The sequence below is a fragment of the Prionailurus bengalensis genome, chromosome B4 (genome assembly GCF_016509475.1).
Source record: "Prionailurus bengalensis isolate Pbe53 chromosome B4, Fcat_Pben_1.1_paternal_pri, whole genome shotgun sequence".
Lineage (NCBI taxonomy): Eukaryota > Metazoa > Chordata > Mammalia > Carnivora > Felidae > Prionailurus > Prionailurus bengalensis.
This window is the reverse complement of record NC_057358.1, coordinates 68,192,665-68,212,114: the sequence shown is the minus strand read 5'-3', so window position 1 is coordinate 68,212,114 and position 19,450 is coordinate 68,192,665. Positions and strand designations below refer to the sequence as shown.

At 34.8% G+C, this 19,450-nt stretch overlaps 1 protein-coding gene across 4 annotated transcripts in view; it reads right to left on the bottom strand.

Moving 5' to 3' along the window:
* Positions 1-19,450, bottom strand: part of CNTN1 (contactin 1) — a 365,959-nt gene that overhangs the window by 229,987 nt on the left and 116,522 nt on the right. For 2 of the 4 annotated variants that reach the window (XM_043563336.1, XM_043563338.1), the window contains exon 3: positions 16,688-16,786. The exons of the other annotated variants lie outside the window; for them this stretch is intronic. The gene's annotated coding sequence lies outside the window, so the exon portion shown is untranslated. The remainder of the gene's footprint in view (positions 1-16,687; positions 16,787-19,450) is intronic. 4 annotated transcript variants of the gene reach the window in all.

Here is a 19,450-nt window from a genome sequence, read left to right as displayed (position 1 = left end):
TCGAACTCCCGGACCGCGAGATCGTGACCTGGCTGAAGTCGGACGCTTAACCGTCTGCGCCACCCAGGCGCCCCAGTCTGGTGATATTTATGAAGCAAACTTTTCTGAATCTGTTTCCAGCTGTAACATGGTAATAGAAATGCCTTTCACATCAACCATAAGAATAACTAAGGGATTATTATGGGAGGATAAGATATGTTTAACAACTTTGCAAATTAATGTTTAACAAAAATGAGCATATAGTTCTGTAAGCAAGACTAACCCCTGAGAACCAAAATGTGAATGGTTGAAAGATGTCCCAGAGGGATCCCAAAATGTTGATGGAAATTCTTATTTGACTACACATTTCACATGAAATATCTATTCCTTTGTGAATTATGACTTAAAACATGCAGATACATACAAATTATTAGGGCGAGTAAATTATTAGTACGGTAATAATGCAAAGATAAACAAATAGCCTCATCCACAATTCCCATTAACAACAACCACAACAACAAACACTCTGGGGGCAACTGAGTGGCTCAGTCAGTTAAGCATCCAACTTCAGCTCAGGTCATAATATTACGGTTTGTGAGTTCAAGCCCCACATCGGACTCTGTGCTGACAGCTCGGAGCCTGGAGCCTGCTTCAGGATTCTGTGTCTCCCTTTCTCTCTCTGCCCCTCTCCGCGCTCTCTCTCTCTCTCTCTCTCTCTCTCTCTCTCTCTCTCTCTTAAAAATAAACACTAAAAAGTAATTTTAAGAAAACACTCTCATATCAATTGTCATATATTTGAATCGATCATAATCTCATAGACAGCTGAATAATACAAAAGCTATCTGTGCTTATTCATTCAGACATGCAAGTTACTCAAGACTAGCTCATATTTTGATATCATCACTTTGGATAATTTTGATTATGTCAGCTGAAACAGTAACAATAATATATTCAGACTGTGTCTGCATCTTCTGAAAGCTTTCTCTAAAATACAGAGCATGGTCAAGGAATACGTTGGAAGCTTTAACAATTCCATTTTGTTTTACGACACATAAAGGAGCAGAACTTTCAGTAACTATTACTCCTCCTACCACACTCCTTCTGGGTAGCCCCTCAGGACACTGTTTGGGATTCATCTAACATAACAGTTGAAAAGTACTGAATAAATTCAGGGTCTTGGTTGAAAAATAGAGAGAAAGAAAAATAATAATTCTGGCCCAGTCCTTAGATGATTTGAGCAAGCTGACAGTGCTCAGAGATAGTTGAAGAAAAAAATGAGCAAATTGTCAGATGCCTTTATATAAAACATCCTTTAATTTAAATAGAAATCTACAAACAGTATTTATAATGCTAAAGGTGTAAGCATTAACAAATATACTACTTCAATATTATTTTCTAAAGAGTTGATTAGTTGATTAATTCTTTACTGGATTCATATATCCACTAAGGTAGTATTCTACGTCTCACAGAGAAAAAATTAAGAGGTTCTTCCTAATTTAAGTTTGTTTTAGTTGCACATGACATGGCTAAGAAATTGTTTGAAAATACTTTAATGATGCAAATCACTGTTAGATATTAACAAATATGACAAAAGTATCATAGAAGTTGTTGTTAGCATTTTGTATTTTATGGAGACTCAGTCTCCTTTGTTGAAATTCTCCAGATGACAGAGGAATAAATCAGAGACTCCAGCATAATGCCTAGCACTACTTAACTCTGTTTCTCCAAGTGTTTCTCCACTGTTACCCAACAAAGTTTTGTTGTTGGTATTTATGGAACAAGAGGATAGATGGATAGATTAGATTGGAGAACAACTGTCTGAGTCAGTTTTGCAGGAAATGATTTGAAGATTGAATATTATTTCCATGGGGTCGATCATCAATGTAGTTTTTGCATTTGTTTTACTTTCCCTGAATGCATGATTTTCTTTCTTTTGTCCATTCATTCTTTCTTCCTATTTATATTTATATATAAAGTAAAATTTACCTTTTTAATCAAAGGTTGATTGTTTCATTGTTGCTATTAATATTAAGTTTACTTTTCTTTGGCCCTTATACCTTTTAGAGGCGTAAAAGTTATTAATGGTTCCAGGAATGCTTTATCTGTATTTCACAAACAGTTTGAGAATTGGTGAGGGCAGATATTTCTAATCCCCATTTTAAAGATTAGCAAACTGAAGTTTAGAGGGATTAATCCATTTGTCTAAAATCTCAAGGGATAAATTTCAAGGTTTGCTGGTTCTTTGTTCAGTAGTTTGATGACACCACCCCATTAATATTTATTGATCTTTCTAAGTGTGCAAGGATGTTTTCTTTTGATTCTTCATTATCTATTGCTTACTACTATGAATCTATCACAAAGTCTATCACATTACAGTTGTATATTATATTGGATTATTTTGTATGAGAAGCCAATTCATGGAGAAGGAAGTGATTTTTCTCCTTTATAATCCTATTGCCCTTTTCTTTTCAATAAAAATGGTGACGTTTTAGATTCCATCTGTACTACAAGACTATGATACGTCATTTAATAAAAGAGGAGTTTCATCTTTGAGAAGACCTAAGGACTAGCTACCAGCCACCAGGTATATGACATGCATTCTTGAAAGGCCTTGAAAAAATAACTCAGCTGGAGAAGGTTTTGAAATATCCTTTCTTCATTTTATTATATCTACATCTTTTTAAAAGAGAGTTGGAAGCAGTCAGATTAGTATTTACCCCAAATCCAAAACAGCATTTGGATCTCTTGACTCATCAAATCAGGTGAGGGTCTAGATGCTAATTCAAATTATTCACATATTTACATGTTCATTATATATGCACTAATACTTAGGAAAAGAATTTGTGGCAGCTAATAGAGTCAATAAAGCTTTCAACATAGTGATAAAAGAATGAGACTCCAGTATGAAGAGAATCAAGTAAACTAGCCTAGGGCACATTACTTATTAACTGAATAGAAATTTTAGCTATAAGCTGCCTAGCTTCCAATGCAAAGTAAAATGAAAAGAAAGTAAAGGCAATCAGTTATACAGCTCACACTGAATAAAAGAAATAAGAATAATTTTGAATTAAAGCATTTTCCCAACATTAAACACTAAGAGAAATTTTGACTTTACAGAAACGTCATTGGGAAAAAAACAATTTAAAATAAAATCTTCAATGAATATTAGAAGCATTCTTTACATACAATTCTTATGTTCATTCTGATATCAAACGGCAGCCCTGAGAATCCATCTTATGTAGCCATAAAGCTTACTGTCCTATGACAATATATGTGTAGAATTTAGGAGTTCTAGAGTAACAACTCACTCCTTCCTGCTGAACTCACACTATTGCTCCTTATTTAGGCATGTGCCTGTGCATAGCTAGTAAGATACAGCTCTAATTGCTGTCTACATTATCAATTCATTGTTTCATCTCTAAGATGTTTGAAAATAAGAAAATTCAAGTAATTTTCAGCTCACACTTTTACTTGTCATAAATAGGTCACACAATGTTTGAAAGTGACACAAACTGAAAGGAGTAACCATTAGTGGATTTGAATTTTTTTCTCAAAAATATGCACATGAAAAAAAATATCTGTGGCTGATTTGAATTACTTTGTTACAGATATTGGACAATAAAAACTGCTCTATGGGGTGATGATGCATAGGAAGAAATGCAATGAATACTTAGGTCTGCAGGAGACTTCACGGAAGCATGTGAGTCCTTAATACTCTCACCATCCACCCCCATTGCTGCCATCTCTTTTTTTTGCAATTACTGATAGATTTCCTCTATTCTTTTCATATCAACTGTCCTTATGGTTTTGTGGTTTTTCTAACTTCTACTGCCATGCCATTGCTAAAGTAAATTCTTCTATCACCTATGAACTGAAACTTTCCATTGATTTGTTTGCTGAATTCATTCTAGATCAGGCTCTAAATTCATCACATGATTCTGTTTCCCCAATTTAGTCAATCTGCATATAATCATTTTTACTGCCTACATGGAATATTTAATTTCCATTCTACTCATATGCATTTTTGTTATGTTTCTTTACAGCCTAAACCTAATCACTCCATTCTTTTAAGTTTTGTTTTTTAAGTTTATTCATTTATTTTGAGAGAGAGCAAGTAAGGAGGGGCAGAGAGAGGGAGAGAGAGAATCCTAAACAGTCTCTTCACTCTCAGCACAGAGCCTGATGCAGGGCTCAAACTCATGAACCATCATTATTTGAGCCAAAGTCAAATGCTTAACCAACTGAGCCACCCAGGTGCCCCTAATCACTCCGTTAACAAAATAATAAATAAATAGGGGCTTTATTTCTTTGTAATTTGTTTCATATACAATTATGTAATGGTTTATGAAGATTAAATCCTAAATTACATCTTAAATAATCATATATATGACACAATATGACAAAAATATTTCCTAAACAAAATTAAAATATTGGTTTTTATTAACACAGTTGACCATGTTTACAGGCACATGGGTGGCTCACTAGGTTAAGACTCCAACTTTGGCTCAGGTCATGATTTCACAGCTCATGGGTTTGAGCCCCACAGCTGGCTCTGTGCTGATGATTCAGAGCCTGGAGCCTGCTTCCGATTCTATGTCTCCCTGTCACTCTGCCCCGCTTCCACTCGCGCTCTGTCTCTCTTGCTCTCATATATAAATAAACATTTTTTAAAAAGCCATGTTTATTGTTACACCAACGATAGCATTTCAATGTGTGGGGGATAAGCTCAGGAATCCCCCGGGTTTATACCAATGGGTTAACAAAGCATAAAGAAATACAAAGTCAAAAAATGCTCACACCTGAGTTTGGGTAAACCAGATTGGCACCCCAATAGAGGGGGGGGGCAAAGGCACACCAAGAATAGGGAGGCATAAAGGTGCCAGGAATAGGGAGGTGCAAAGGCACCCCAAAATAGAGAGGGGGGTGCAGAGCCCCCAGAATAGAGAGGGAGAGGCAAAGGCCTAAAATAGGAATGGTGCAAAGGTACCCAATACATAGGTATATAAAATAAACAGGATTAGATATTCAGGGTGGAAGCACCCCTAATTTAGTACTAAAGCAGAAAAGCTGCTTTCACAGGAGGATAGGGCCAGGTTAAGTAAATTGGTGAATTGGACTATGAACCACTGTACTGCAGGCAAAGCAGCCCAGAGGGGAGATGGTTAACAAAAGAAAAAGTGCCTTATTAACCCTGAGGTTATTCCCCCTATCTGTCTTATCCTCTAGGCTAGCTAACTTAAACAGACATGGTACCTCCTGTCTGCCATTAACAACCATCTACCCATCTGCCCGGCACCAGGATTTTGTTTTATATTGACCCAAACCCCAAACACTGTGTATCTTCAAAAACCCCCTTTTCCCTCATGTCTCCAAGTTAATGCTCCCAGTTTGTCTCTTTGCACATGTCCATCATGTTTGTACACCTTCTGATCTTAATAAATATGAGGCAAGGACCCTTATTCAGGACTCTTGTCTTTTCCCTGACATTAGCCATCTCTCATTTTAATCCTGCGCCTGCTCTTTTGCTGGCCAAAAGACTTAGAGTCTATAACATTAATGAATATGCAAAACACTTATCACACTTCCTAGCACAAAGTACAAAATGAACAAATGTTGGTATAACCAATTCTCCCTCTAAATAGTGCTTTATTTTGTCAGCAAAATAGAGTAATTCTGCCGTGACACAGGTGATAGCATCTTCAGGCAATTAACAAATTAAATTTCTGTTCTTCATTCTCCTTATTTTACCAATTGCTAGGCAGTGCACTCTTCATAGTTCTTTGTATGTAGTATCTATTGCATTTCTACTGGACTAATTTAATCCTAATCAGCTTTGTATATGAGAAATGGAGATTTATACAATCTCCATTTCATTTTAACACATTTACTCATTTCTTCCTAAATTACAAGTGACTGAAATTTTTGTTTTTAACAGTATAACCAAAGCACTTATTTTCAACCCATTGATTGACAAATGACTAGTTCTTTTAAAGAACTAATTTTATACTGACTCTGAGAATGTCTCAGTGAGTACCCATTTCCTAATCAATGTTCATGAATTTCTTGCAACATTATACTTCTGTAGTTAAGATCTAAGAATTCTGTTTTGAATCACAGAGGAGTGATTTTCTTTCACTGAAGTTTCCTTTCTTTTCTTAAGAATGTTTCTCAAAATAATTTAGAGAAGCTAAAGAATTCATTAAAGAACATTTTCCCTTAAACTAAGAAATTAATTACATGAAGAACATTAAATCTGAATCAAGAGTCCTACAATTAAGGAAAAAATACTGTAATTTTTGTATTATTATTAAATTTCTAACCAGTATGCTTTGAAACTTATTTTTCTATATGTAGGTATGCCTAAATAGTAGATCCTTAGATAATAAGTTTCAATCATCAGAAACTCAGTTTCCACATGTAAAAACTAAAGATTAGTCACAGTTTTATAAAAACTAACCCCTTCCAACTCTAAGATTTCATTTCATCCTTGATGAGGTAATGGCCAACAAATTCTAAATAATCTTTCTCTTAGGTTACCCAAAAATATTTTTTTCATTACTGCATGACGCATCTATTTAAGTTCAATTTCAATGAAAGGAGGGTGTCACTTAAAGACATTAATATTTCCATAGGTGAGGCTACATCCTACTACCATAAAGACCATAGAAAATAATATTTGTAATACTATTTTGTATTTAATAACTTCAAAACAATCATTTTGCCAAAGAATTTTATTTTTTCCTATAAAAAATGATTTGTTTAAAAATCAACACTATTTGGTATTCATGCTCTCCTGCACAGGTCTCATCCAAATATATCCATGTAAACGATTGGCCATGTTTTCTCTCTTCTAATTGAGTATTCTGGCACAAATAACCATGTCTCTCAAAATATTTATTATTATTTATGCCTGATCTACTCCCCTCATAAACTTTCTATTTATTTAACATCTTCATTAAGTTCCAGTGAAACAATGTTGCATTTCAAGTCATCTTTAACAATATCAGACAACTCAAACTCAATAAGACACATTTTTATGGCCTAGATCTCTGTTTATCTGGCAGGTCATTTATTTCTAAACACATTGTTTTATATAATTTGTCATTCAGCTATGAATAGGCCACAGTATGGAATATATTCACCACTTTTTAAATATTTTCTTAACAATGCTACTGCCTCATTGTGAACTATTTTATTATCATTGTTATGACTTAAATATGTAAGTCAAGAAGACCTTAGTATCAACATATTAGTGACAAATATTAAACAACTGTTTACAATAGATCAGGCAATGTGCTAAATGCTGAGGATATGGATAGATATAAACAGAATGATGATTGTGCCCATCAGTCTGAAAACATTTTTAATATTATGTAAAATAGTTTAAAAGAGTTCAATTATTTTCATCCCTGCTATTTACATAATGTAAGTTCTACTAATACATGATTTATCTTTTATTAAAATATTCAAAATATTTTTGTTGGACAGAATATCTGCTCATGTTTTAAATCACTGAATATTTTTATATGAATTTTCTAGTCAATAAAAATCAGTAAAAAAAAAAAATAGAAAAAGAAGAAAAAAAAGAAGAAAGAAACCACATAGTATGGTCATTCCAAATCCCTGAACTTGCCATTTACAACATATTCCTTGTGAAAACTAACACAAAATATACTCATGGATCATGGTGGTGGGAGAGAGGGTGCTATAAGACATAAAGATATGTAAATCTTGGTAGCCAGGCATATTCCCTAAGTCATAGCAAAGTTGGTCTTCATTGAGATTGAAGACCATACTCATAAAGAAGCTAAAATTGTTGACTTGACATTCAGATCTCCAGGTACAGGTATACTTTAGGTCAAGATAGACTTTTGTCATAAAAAATTCCTACTACAAAAAAAAATTCCTACTACTACAGGATTCATCTTACATTTGATATGTCCATTTACATAATATGATCCCCAAAGTCTATTAATTTAACAGTGTGACTCAAACATAGTGTCTTAGAATTAATAAAATGTGGTAACATTAATTCATGTGACCATTCATTCATCACATATTTATTGAATATCTACTATGTTCATGGCCCTGTTCTAGACTCCAGGAATGCAATGATCAATAAAACAGAAGTGATACCCTTTCTATTCTTTAGTTATATACAGAAAACTTGCCTGATTAATATCACATTTTCTCCTGAAGGAGTTAAGAAGGAAAAAAGTTTCTGAAAGCATCCTCCCAGGGAAAAGCAGTAAAAAAAGTTCTTATCACTAATTCACATTTAGAGGAAACGATAATAAACTGGGTACTATCAATTTATTAAAAAGATATTACTCATCAATCTACTCAACGACATTTAAGCTGGTCCATGTATTGGGCATCTTGTTAAATGTATGTATTTCCTCAGGTGTCATTTTGTTCTTTATCCATCATTCAAATTTTCCACACTTGGGCAAAGTGACCTTTTTTCTTTTAGAGTTTGTTTATGGATAGTTTACTTTTCAAATTATACTTGACTTTCTTCTAATTACAAACATCCTAATAAAATAAATTTGTAACTTTGCACTGGTTCCATTATATATGTCCATTTTAGTTAAAAGATAGGTGAACACACCTATGAACATAGGAGTACAAAATATCATCGAATGCATCCATGCTTTGACATTTGAAGGTTCCTGCAACATGCAAAAAAAAAAAAAAGCAAAAGTATGGGAATATAGCAGAGAAATTTTAATCTCTTAATCCTGAACCTATAGTTTTAAAAACAGGGTAAACTTGGGGCGCCTGGGTGGCGCAGTCGGTTAAGCGTCGGACTTCAGCCAGGTCACGATCTCGCGGTCCGTGAGTTCGAGCCCCGCGTCAGGCTCTGGGCTGATGGCTCAGAGCCTGGAGCCTGTTTCCGATTCTGTGTCTCCCTCTCTCTCTGCCCCTCCCCCGTTCATGCTCTGTCTCTCTCTGTCCCAAAAATAAATAAACGTTGGAAAAATAAAATTTAAAAAAAACAGGGTAAACTCAGTCTTGGTTTTCTAACCTTTAAAGTGAGAATCTCATCATCTTCTAGAAAGGATTAAATGAGAACATGCATTAAAGCAATTATCTCAGCACTAAAGACATAGTTTGCTTCCTCTATCCTTTCAAGTTGTGTTAACTACCTCTTTTTAGTGTGAACCTCTAAATTTTTCACTGAACATCATTTATAACTATAAGTAATAAACAATGATACAAATATTTTAAAATATCCTAACTGTCCTTTGCTGCATCCAGGAGATTATTCTTGATGCCTTCCCCTACTTTTGTCTAGAGCCCAATTTACATGCACTATTGTACCTGGTTTACATCTTTACAAGAGCTATCTTTGTCCAATAAACTTTGTTTGCTCCTCTCTTTTTTTCAAGAGACTGTTTTTTTTCCATGGCAACGGGGAATAGACTTCCTTTTGCATAACCACTGCACAGAGAAGGGTCTTAATAAGCATTTGCTGAATTAATAAATTAGAATGTTCTGTGACCTCAAGAGATTCATAATTATGTAGCGTGGAATACATATCTATTACCTATGTACATAGCATTATTCCATCTATTAAATCGTGCCATAGTATCTAACATATAAAAATCTGTTCCACTAGAATATAAACTCTTTGATGGAAAGATTTATGTTCTATTCATCCTTGTATCCCCAAAGTCTGGCATAGTGGCTGACATATGTGTAGAATTTGGCAAATGTGGTTCCCCAGCGGAAGAGAATTACTTAGAACTTGGGAAGATGCTATTAGCCTTGTGCTCAAAAGTTTAATTCAGAGGATTAAAATGGCAACTAAAAGCTTCACTTGAAAAGAACAGTCATAAAGCCCAGATAACCCTTGGTAAATCATCTTTGCTTCTGTGTGTGGAATTCATTGGAATGCAGATATTTTATTTTTTTAAGTAAACTCTGTGCCCAACATAGGGCTTGAACTCATGACCCCAAGATCAAGGGTCAATGCTCTACTGACTGAGCAAGCCAGGTGCTCTGGAATGCAGATATTTTAGAAATGATCACACCAGCAATAAATATCAAAGTTTCAGGTATATTGGCATAAGACCTTTGGCTAGTAAAATAGATAGCAATAGAGTGACCTGAGAAATATGGTTGATGTATGAGAAAAATAAGTTTATCGTTTAGATGGAAGAACAAAGGAAAGAATGGTGTTAATTCAAAGTTTATATATGTGGTAAATGGAAGTATCTCTTCTGCTTAGAACCCATGTATCCATCTGAAGGTCAATTAGAATAGCTGTAAAGTCAGCACCTTCCTATGAACGTTACTATGCCTGGCACTTTTTCAGGGTGGCAACTGTCATGTAAAAAGTACTTAATTACATTAAACAATTCTACTTAATTTGTAAGCACAAATAATTACCTAAGAATATAGTGATTTAAAGGTAGATAAGTCTGAAGACAGAAAAGAGACCAAATGACTTGTAATCATCTTTATGTTCACCGAGGCACTGCTATCACTGCTTTTTTTTTTAATTTTTTTTTCAACATTTATTTATTTTTGGGACAGAGAGAGACAGAGCATGAACGGGGGAGGGGCAGAGAGAGAGGGAGACCCAGAATCGGAAACAGGCTCCAGGCTCTGAGCCATCAGCCCAGAGCCTGACGCGGGGCTCGAACTCACGGACCGCGAGATCGTGACCTGGCTGAAGTCGGTCGCTTAACCGACTGCGCCACCCAGGCACCCCTATCACCGCTTTTAATAGCCAATACAGGGAGGTGCACCTGGGTGGCTCAATGGGGTTAAGCATCCAACTTCCGCTCAGGTCATGATCTCATCATTCCTGGGTTCAAATCCTGCATCAGGCTCTGTACTGACAGCTCAGAACCTGGAGACTGCTTCCAGATTCTGTGTCTCCCTCTCTCTGTTCCCCTCTCCTGCTCATGCTCTATCTCTCTCTGTCTCTCAAAAAGAAATAAACATTAAAAAATTTTTTTTAAACAGGCAATACAATATAAGGAATTTTTCTAAACATACAATTAAATTCAAATTTTTCATAGACCGAAAAATTCTCTTTTTGGTAGGGGTTAAAGTTCTGATTCTCTACTTACTTACTTACTTACTTACTTACTTACTTACTTACTTACATTAACCTTCAGCATTATTTTCCAGCCAATTTTTCATTTACTAGCCAATCCAAGGCCAGAATTCAAATATAGAAAACACAAAACTAGGAAATAAAAAATAAATTTCATGCTCTCGATAATTTTACAGAATAATTTTTTTCAGTAGTGAGCATTTTGAATTTTCTACTAAAATGTTCCCTCCATAGATGATCACCATTCATCATGATTTCAAAGCACATTAAAAAATTATAATAAAAGCCGTTTCCTAGGTTCGAGTAAAGGGAACAACTGCAATTGTTTTCCACTCTTCTTGCCTACTTGTTCTGGAACTTGGGTGCCCTCATACTGACCTATTTTGTTTATCACTGGTCCATCCAATTCACCTCTTGGCTGTCTGCTCAGCCAGTTCTTCAATAGATCCTCCTGTTTGTCACCCAGCTTCTCTTCTTGCCAACTAATATATCATCTTCCATCTGTTTAAATTCCTATGTTCTTTCTGGCACAGCTCTGCCTCCAGATTCCCTCCCAGCCACCTACCTTGCTGCCCTCCATCTGCTAGCATGACTAGTGTCTTTTCTAACCTATTATCAATCTAAATTGTCTTCAACTTTCCACTTGAATTTCTTTATCAAAGGCTCATCTCTTAAAGGGTTACTGCCCTTGCAATCATAGCATATCATACAATCTTGAAGTAGAAAGGGAAGTTAAAAACCATTAGGTTCAAACATGCATTTCATGTTTTAATTCTTCTACCCTTTAAAGTCAATTAATGTTCTCAATTTCTCTCAGTGATGGTATTTTGAAGTAATAGAGTGTACCACTGAAAGAGATCATTACTGTCTTTTGGTATATATTCTTCAGAGCACTACCTCTGTGTGGCCCAATTCTTATTAGTCTTATAGTTAATTGTGTTTGGTTCATTGTTCCAAAGTTTGGCATTTACTGATTACCAAAAACCTTTTTTTGGACACCACATTTTCAAGACAATTCAATTCAATTTTGTAGGCTTAATGTAGCAGAAATATTTCTTAATTAGGATGTGTGTTGCTTACTGGATACCAAAGACATTATATAAACAACACTAGCATTTGATAATTACAGTTTCAGAATTTGATATTTTAGGAGCATAAGGTGGCATTTTCCCTTGACATTGATTTAGTCGCTGGATGAGGTAGATCCTTGTTTTTATGTAACAGAAATGCTACAAGTTAAAGCAGACTCAGGAAAATGATGAAACTTTAGACCTATGTAGCTTGCCATTAGACTAAAAACTTCTAATTGTCCATTCATATTTCTAGAGGATATCCCCTCCCTCTTTCAACCACAGCTTAGAAAAAAGCTAAGCTTATGTTTAGAGGAGGTTCACTCAGGATCTGCCCTTAAATCTGAAATAATATAGCAATTTAATAAAATGGTAATTATTTTTAAAGACTTAAATCATTTATTTTAAATACTGGGAATATATAATTTCCATTGATGTTAATTGGTGTTAAAGATGTTAAGACTTCTTCATGTTTGTTTTAATACAGGTTTTATTATTGTTTGAGTATGGTAAAGCCAATGGATCTGATGATAACTGCCACTGAAAAGATACTTGTTATACTCACAGATCCCAAGAGAAGGGGGGCATACCATGCATGGGGGCACACAGGGAATCTTAGGGCTTGGGGGTCAATCAAGAGGCAGAAGGAGAGGGGGAACTATAGGCAAAAAGCCTTTAGTGTGATTTTCTCAGGAAGGAGAGAGGATAAAAGTGGATTTACGGGGGTTAGTTTGAATTACTTCAGAAGCTCTGGGTAAGCACCAGAGCCATCCCTAGTTGTCTGGTACAGGTCCCAGGGGTGATTAGGGCAGGAAGAAATTGGCCAGAGTGTGAAAACCTTGATAAAGAAGAAGGTTTAAGGTGTGGACTCCAGGTTGCTTGATTTGCACTTGAAAAGTTCACTCAGGGGTCATTGGTTTACTAACTAGTAATTGGCTAACCTCAGGAAGGGCAATCCTCCCAGGGTCAGCAAAGCGAGGCATTAGAATACAGAAAATAAAAGGCAAGATTAATACAATATTTAATTTAGAATGAACAATCATTTAAAAATGTTCACCATTCATCTGATTCAGGGGTCAGAAACTTTTTGAGCGTTAAATGCCCCCCAATGGGATTGAATAACAGATGTGAGTGCCCAATCACTATAAAAATAAGTCTAAACATGTTATTCTAGTGGTTAGGGTCTTAATAATCTGCTCCCACCGTCTTTGTTCTCAACTCTACCAGTCCAATTCCTCTATTTCAACCCTGACACTGGAATATAAAATATTAATTTTTGCTTCCATGCTTTTATGTATATTCTTCTCCTGGGCTCCATTTAAAAATTTTGATTATGGTTCCTTATTTGTCCTATGACACTTAAACTTTTACCAAATGTTTTAGATGACACTATGTTGTACTTTTTTTTCCTACATTTGAATTATTTGTTCTAGTGAAAGCACCGCCCCTCTTCTTTTTTCACAACTAGAGAGCCAGAATCCCTAGCAAGAGCACACAGGAAGATCTTTAAATAAATTCTTCATTACACTGACTTGTTTTATGAGAGGAAAGTAACTAGAAAGAATGAAAAACAGAGTAAAATTTATATTTATAATCAGAGGGAAGACATTGCTGAAACATTCATGAAGCTGTATTAAAATGACATATCCCTCAGAGTCAAATTCTAGGAGCATTTTTAAAAGGAAAATAATTCAAACACTAATTTCTTAGAAAATATATTTGAGGGAGAAATTAATGTTACTATTTTTCCAAAGGGAGAAAAGAGAAGATACAATTTCTTGGTGTCACTCTTTGTTATAAATTCATACTTAAAAAAGTTTCTGAATTTTACAAAGTTTACAATTCTTCAGAACTATTTACTAAAAAAATACAGGGAAGACTTCCTTATCATAAAAAAATAAACTCAGATTGAAAAAAACTTTTATGTGTGTTTTAAGTTTGGAAAATGGACATATTATCTCTCTTCAAATGTTTTTAGTCTCCTATTCTTCCATTAAATGATTCGTAACTTTTTACAACCCTAGTTTATGGCTAATGTTAAATATAGGACATATAGAGATATATAAAAATATAGAGATAGATTTTTACTTAGATTTATTATAACATATGTACAAACAACCCTTATTAGTATAAGTATTATACTAAAAAGAAAATGGACAGCTTACCATTTTAAAATGCCCTTCACTGATTTCTTACTCTACTAAGTCACCTTTAAAATACATTTTTAAAGTAAATTACAAAGCCTTACATTAGTGAATCATAATATTTCAGAATTCTTATAAATTGATTTTAAGGGGCATTAATTATGTATATCAATTATTCATTAAGTACATTTTTCTTTCAAAATCTTATAGCTAATATTTCACTGCTATATGGGTTTCTCATTCCATTTCCTCTTTCCATTTATCATACCCTTTTTGTATGTCCTCAGTCTCCTTTCTAACTGTATCTAATATGATTATGCTTTGCCATAATAATCATTATTTAAACTCATTTTGGCATCTCACTTCATATATTGTGGTCAATATTCAAATTTTCTCATTAATCTCTTGTTAGTTTCTCCCAATTGACAATCTATAAAAATTAATTACAACTACTGTGGGAACTGGGAGCAGAGCACATCTCATTCCAGATTTCCCTCACATGATCCAGGAAATATTCTTTATCTAACCATCACATATTTTCAGTGATATTGAGTAATGGTTTGAGTTGAGACTAGAACAATGACAGAGAGATTTAACAAGTGCAGTGCTACTCAGACCCCTTTGTTTATACAATCTCCCCATGTTAGCCCATTAATTTTACTGCTACCTTCTTGTCATCCAGCATGGGGGCTTTTCTTCTACTGTCACCTCTGCCTGATCAAACAAGTAGCACTGCCATTATGCTCATCACTCAGAATTTAGTATGTCTTTGGGCAATAAATATCTTTTAGTTTCTGCCCCCTCAGTTCTTTTTCATTTTCATTTCTATTCCATTTTACTAGCTGTTAATGGGCCACCTCAGTCAGGAGGCATTTGAGCAGGAATGAACACCATGACTCAGCATCAGGAGACTCTAAAATGTATAGGGGCAGCTACTTCTCCTTCCTATCTTCCCCTCCCTAAGGAAAAACTCAACGTGTGAGTTTCCTCCTGTGCCTAAACTAGCTCAGCTTTGCAGATTTAAACACGTTCTATAATGTGAGTTCTGTGCCACCATACTACCAGGCAGTTGAAAGGAAACTCAAATATAATAGAGTAATACCACAACAGAATTAAAATGCATTGTGAAATGCTTGAAAGGTAGTTTCCCTGTGTTCTTATTATCATTACTCTGTATTTCTCTCCTTTTTTTTTCTAATAGGTGATGCTTATTCACAAAGCATACTTAGCATTATCTATTACCGGTTCTTGATAGATTATTTAGCAAACATAATTTTAAAAACTTAGCATCATATTTGAAGAAGGACATATACATACATGTTATATTGCATATATTATGTTCTATCAATTATATATTATAGTGTATATGTGTAGAAATACATATGTGTACATATATGCATGTGTGAATATATACTAATAGTGTGTATATATATATATATATATATATACACATTAATAGTGCATATTTACTGTTTAAAATTATCCTTAAAATGTTATATTTAATGCTATTTTCCCACCCTGAAGAGAGGTCAAGGAATTCATATCATACCACACATTATTTGCATATTTATTAATTATTTGCCATGATATTTAAACAAGCAGTTTTAATTCACAAAGACTGATAAATATAGTAGTACATTATTTTTACTGTTCAGTTTTTCAGAGTTTTTGTGGATTTTATTTGGCTTTTCTATACTGGGTTCTATAATTCCATAAGCTTAATTTTGAAAACATCAAGAAAAAAAAATAAAACTTTTCGGGGGGTTGTAGTAAATTCAAAATATGCCATCTACCCACTCTTTTTAAAGTAAGGCATTCTGGACAGGAAGAAAGAAAACAAAACACATAGAAGTCAAACTGTTTTGTTTCTGACAACAAGGTCTTCCTTCAAGGACATGCTATTCCAAATTATTTCAATTCCATCTGTTCAATTTGTATGCAACACAGTATTTGAGTTTGAGTACCTCAGTGCCATCCTCTACTTCTGGTAGAAGGATTGAACATTTTTGGTGTCTATCAACATCTTTCACCATCATTTGAAAATGTTGACAATAAGGAAATAATCTGAGCCAAAGGAATACCACAACCCTGCTAAAACTTCTCCAGAAGGAGATAATTTTTTTTATTGATTCAGCTCACGCTCAGTGCTGCCCCTCCCCAGTTTGCAGGCTAGCTATCTAAGACACACACATCGGAGCTCTGGTACATTCTTGAATAGCTTTTGCATGCAAATAAAATACCTTACGGCACAATACTGTCAAAAATATAAAATAAAGTCACCTTTCAATGAACAAAACAATTCAGAACCCTGATGCTGCATCGCAATACTGAGGTCTGAGTCAACGTTACTAATACCGCATCACCGTTATCCCAACTCAGCACATTCTCACTTACAATTACCTAGAGAAAAACCTTGTGCTTACCTGATATGCTGAGTTATCTGTTGTGCTGGGTATAGTATTTATTGCAAATTGTCCATTTGAATAAATGCAGCGACAGTTATACCACAATACGCCTCTCTCCTGCAGCAGAAAGCAAGTTAAAAGGACTTCAAGCTGTGACCTCAGAGGCAGGCACAGCCGCTCCCATCCTTCAGCCAACCTTCTGGGAAGAGCAGGTTAGATGACAGCGAAGCTGGCTCTCTACATAGCAATACTTTCAAATAAAGCATTCTGTGCTGGGAGCTGGGGGATTTACATCTTCCAAATTCGACTGGCCTGAGTCAATGCTGCTTCTATGCCTGAAAATATTAAGCATTTCACTGCAGTCACTTAATGCAAGAAACTATCTGAGGCGACTTCACAAACCCTGTCATTCTGTTCGGAGACTAAAGAATGAGCACCGCATGCATAATTCATGCATTGAAATCTTCAATGCACTTCCTGTAGCTGCTGTTCTAATCCAGTAATGGGCTATTGATCACCTCATCGCTAAGACAATTGAAGCTCCGCAATTGGTTTATTTCCACAAATAAAATTACAACCTAAATCACAGGCAGAAGGCTCCAACTCTGCAACATCCACTCAGGGAAAACACTCACATCGAGGAGATAACATTTGCATACTGCAGAATGTTTAAACTGGACTCTCTTTGGCAGAAACACTGTACTATCTGCTTCTTTTATTCAAAAGACATACTTTCTGCAGATTTAGACTGAATATTTTACATTATAAGTGAGATATACAGAGTTGTTTTTTTTCCTTACCATTTCAGGAAAATCAACAGGCTAAACTGAAAATTAAGAAAAAAAAAATAAAACATAAAGAGTGATGTATGGCTACAAATTATAGGAGATGTTTCCTGGATTCATGTGGATAACCTTTCTTAGAAGAATTTAATTTAAAAACAATTAACTTTTATTTGAATAATGTGGAAGAGATTTTTTTAATCACCATAGTGGGTACATGTGTTCATTACTGCTAAGTATTTTGGATGGTAAGCACCTTTTTTTTCTGGTAATGTCAATAGTTCTGAAAGCCCTTTCTCTTAGAATTCAAGCTTCTAAGAACACACCATGGTTTCTATTGCTCTTTTTTCAGTGCCTCAAAAAAGAAACCTTTAAAACAAAATGTTCATTTCATTAGGCTGATATTCATCAAGGAAAAATACACATAGCATTTTAAAATGTCATAATAATATTTACAACAAACACTAGAGTGAGAGAGCCATGTAAAATAGCAAATGTATACAAATGCTTGTCAATTTCCCAAAGTATCTTTAGTGTAAAAATTAATTAAGCTTTCTTTTTCCACCAAAAGCAGACTAAATATGATGTTATTAAGATCATTTAGAAGCCTAATACCATGTCTTTTCAAAGCCTCTCTTTATTACATATACATAGGTACCAGGTACACATACAAGTGTCACAGTTTTGTGTTATCACATCTGACTATTTGTAAGATCTGAGTGAAATCTGCAATTTCACAGCTCAGGGCTAGACTAGACTAGAGAATAATATAGACCAAGATATAGACCAAGAATAGAATATAACCAAGGTTTGCCATCTAACAGTTACACTGCACAAGAAGCAGTTCAGCCTTGGAGGAAGAATGGTCACAGTGATTTCCAGTCAATAAACCAGGAGCAACTGATATCAGCCTGTGAGGGTAGGAGGAGTGCTGATGACAACATGGATGGAGTTCACGGAAGTTCGGGGAAACATTTCTTTCTTCCAATGCATGTGAGAGCGTGCCTACTAGGTCATAGAAAAGATAATTGCACCTAACTGATCAAAATGATGCTAAAATATTCTAAATGGCAATCTGAGAAATTAACCATCCAATTGCTATGTTTATTACATATCCCACATTCCATAATGTTTTGTCCTACCCCGGGCAGACTATATGCACATTTATATATATTGCCTCTAACCTAATAAACTTCAAGTGAACTACATAGTAGACCTTATTTTAAAATATTTATCTGAGTGACATTCTTTATTCTTTAAACAGAAGATTGAAAGTCTTCAAACATTTTAAAAATCATAGAAGTTATAGCTAAGGATTAATATCTTGCCATGAGTTTTATCAAATTAATCACCTATAGAAGCAGTTTTGTATGAAGATAACATCTCATTTAAAAATAGTAGGAAATTGAAAACTTTAAAATGTAAGTTATCAGGTATGGGGATATAGAGTACAATCATTTTGGAGATATAAATTGCTGACATAAACTAAAATAATTACTCATGTAAGCATTAGAAAATTAACCTCTCTGAGATGACGTGATTCAATAATGCATAACCAGGTGGATAGGAAAAGCTGAGTTCATCCCTCCTGCAGTGAGTGAGGACAAAGTCAGTATCTTTTCTCCCATACAAATACTCAAGACCCAAGTCTACAATGAAGATAGCAACTTTGTATCTACTTGGTGAATTTTCACTATCAGTGGTCTTAAAGGTGGGGAGAGACCTGAGAAACACACACACAAACACCTCATCAACCTAAAGAGACCAACACTAGAAGTCTACAAAGAAGAATACGGCATGAGAAAAGTTATAGGGGTGGTAAATCCCTAAAACATCAGAGTGGGAGCCACAAGTAAGCCTTGAATCAAAACAACTCAGGAAAAATAGCCAATCATACTCTTAGATAAAACAAACCCAAAGGTGATAATAAGAACCAATTTCCACTTTCCGGAAGTCCAGCGATGCGTAAGAAAGACACTTGACCGATCTTTTCAAATAG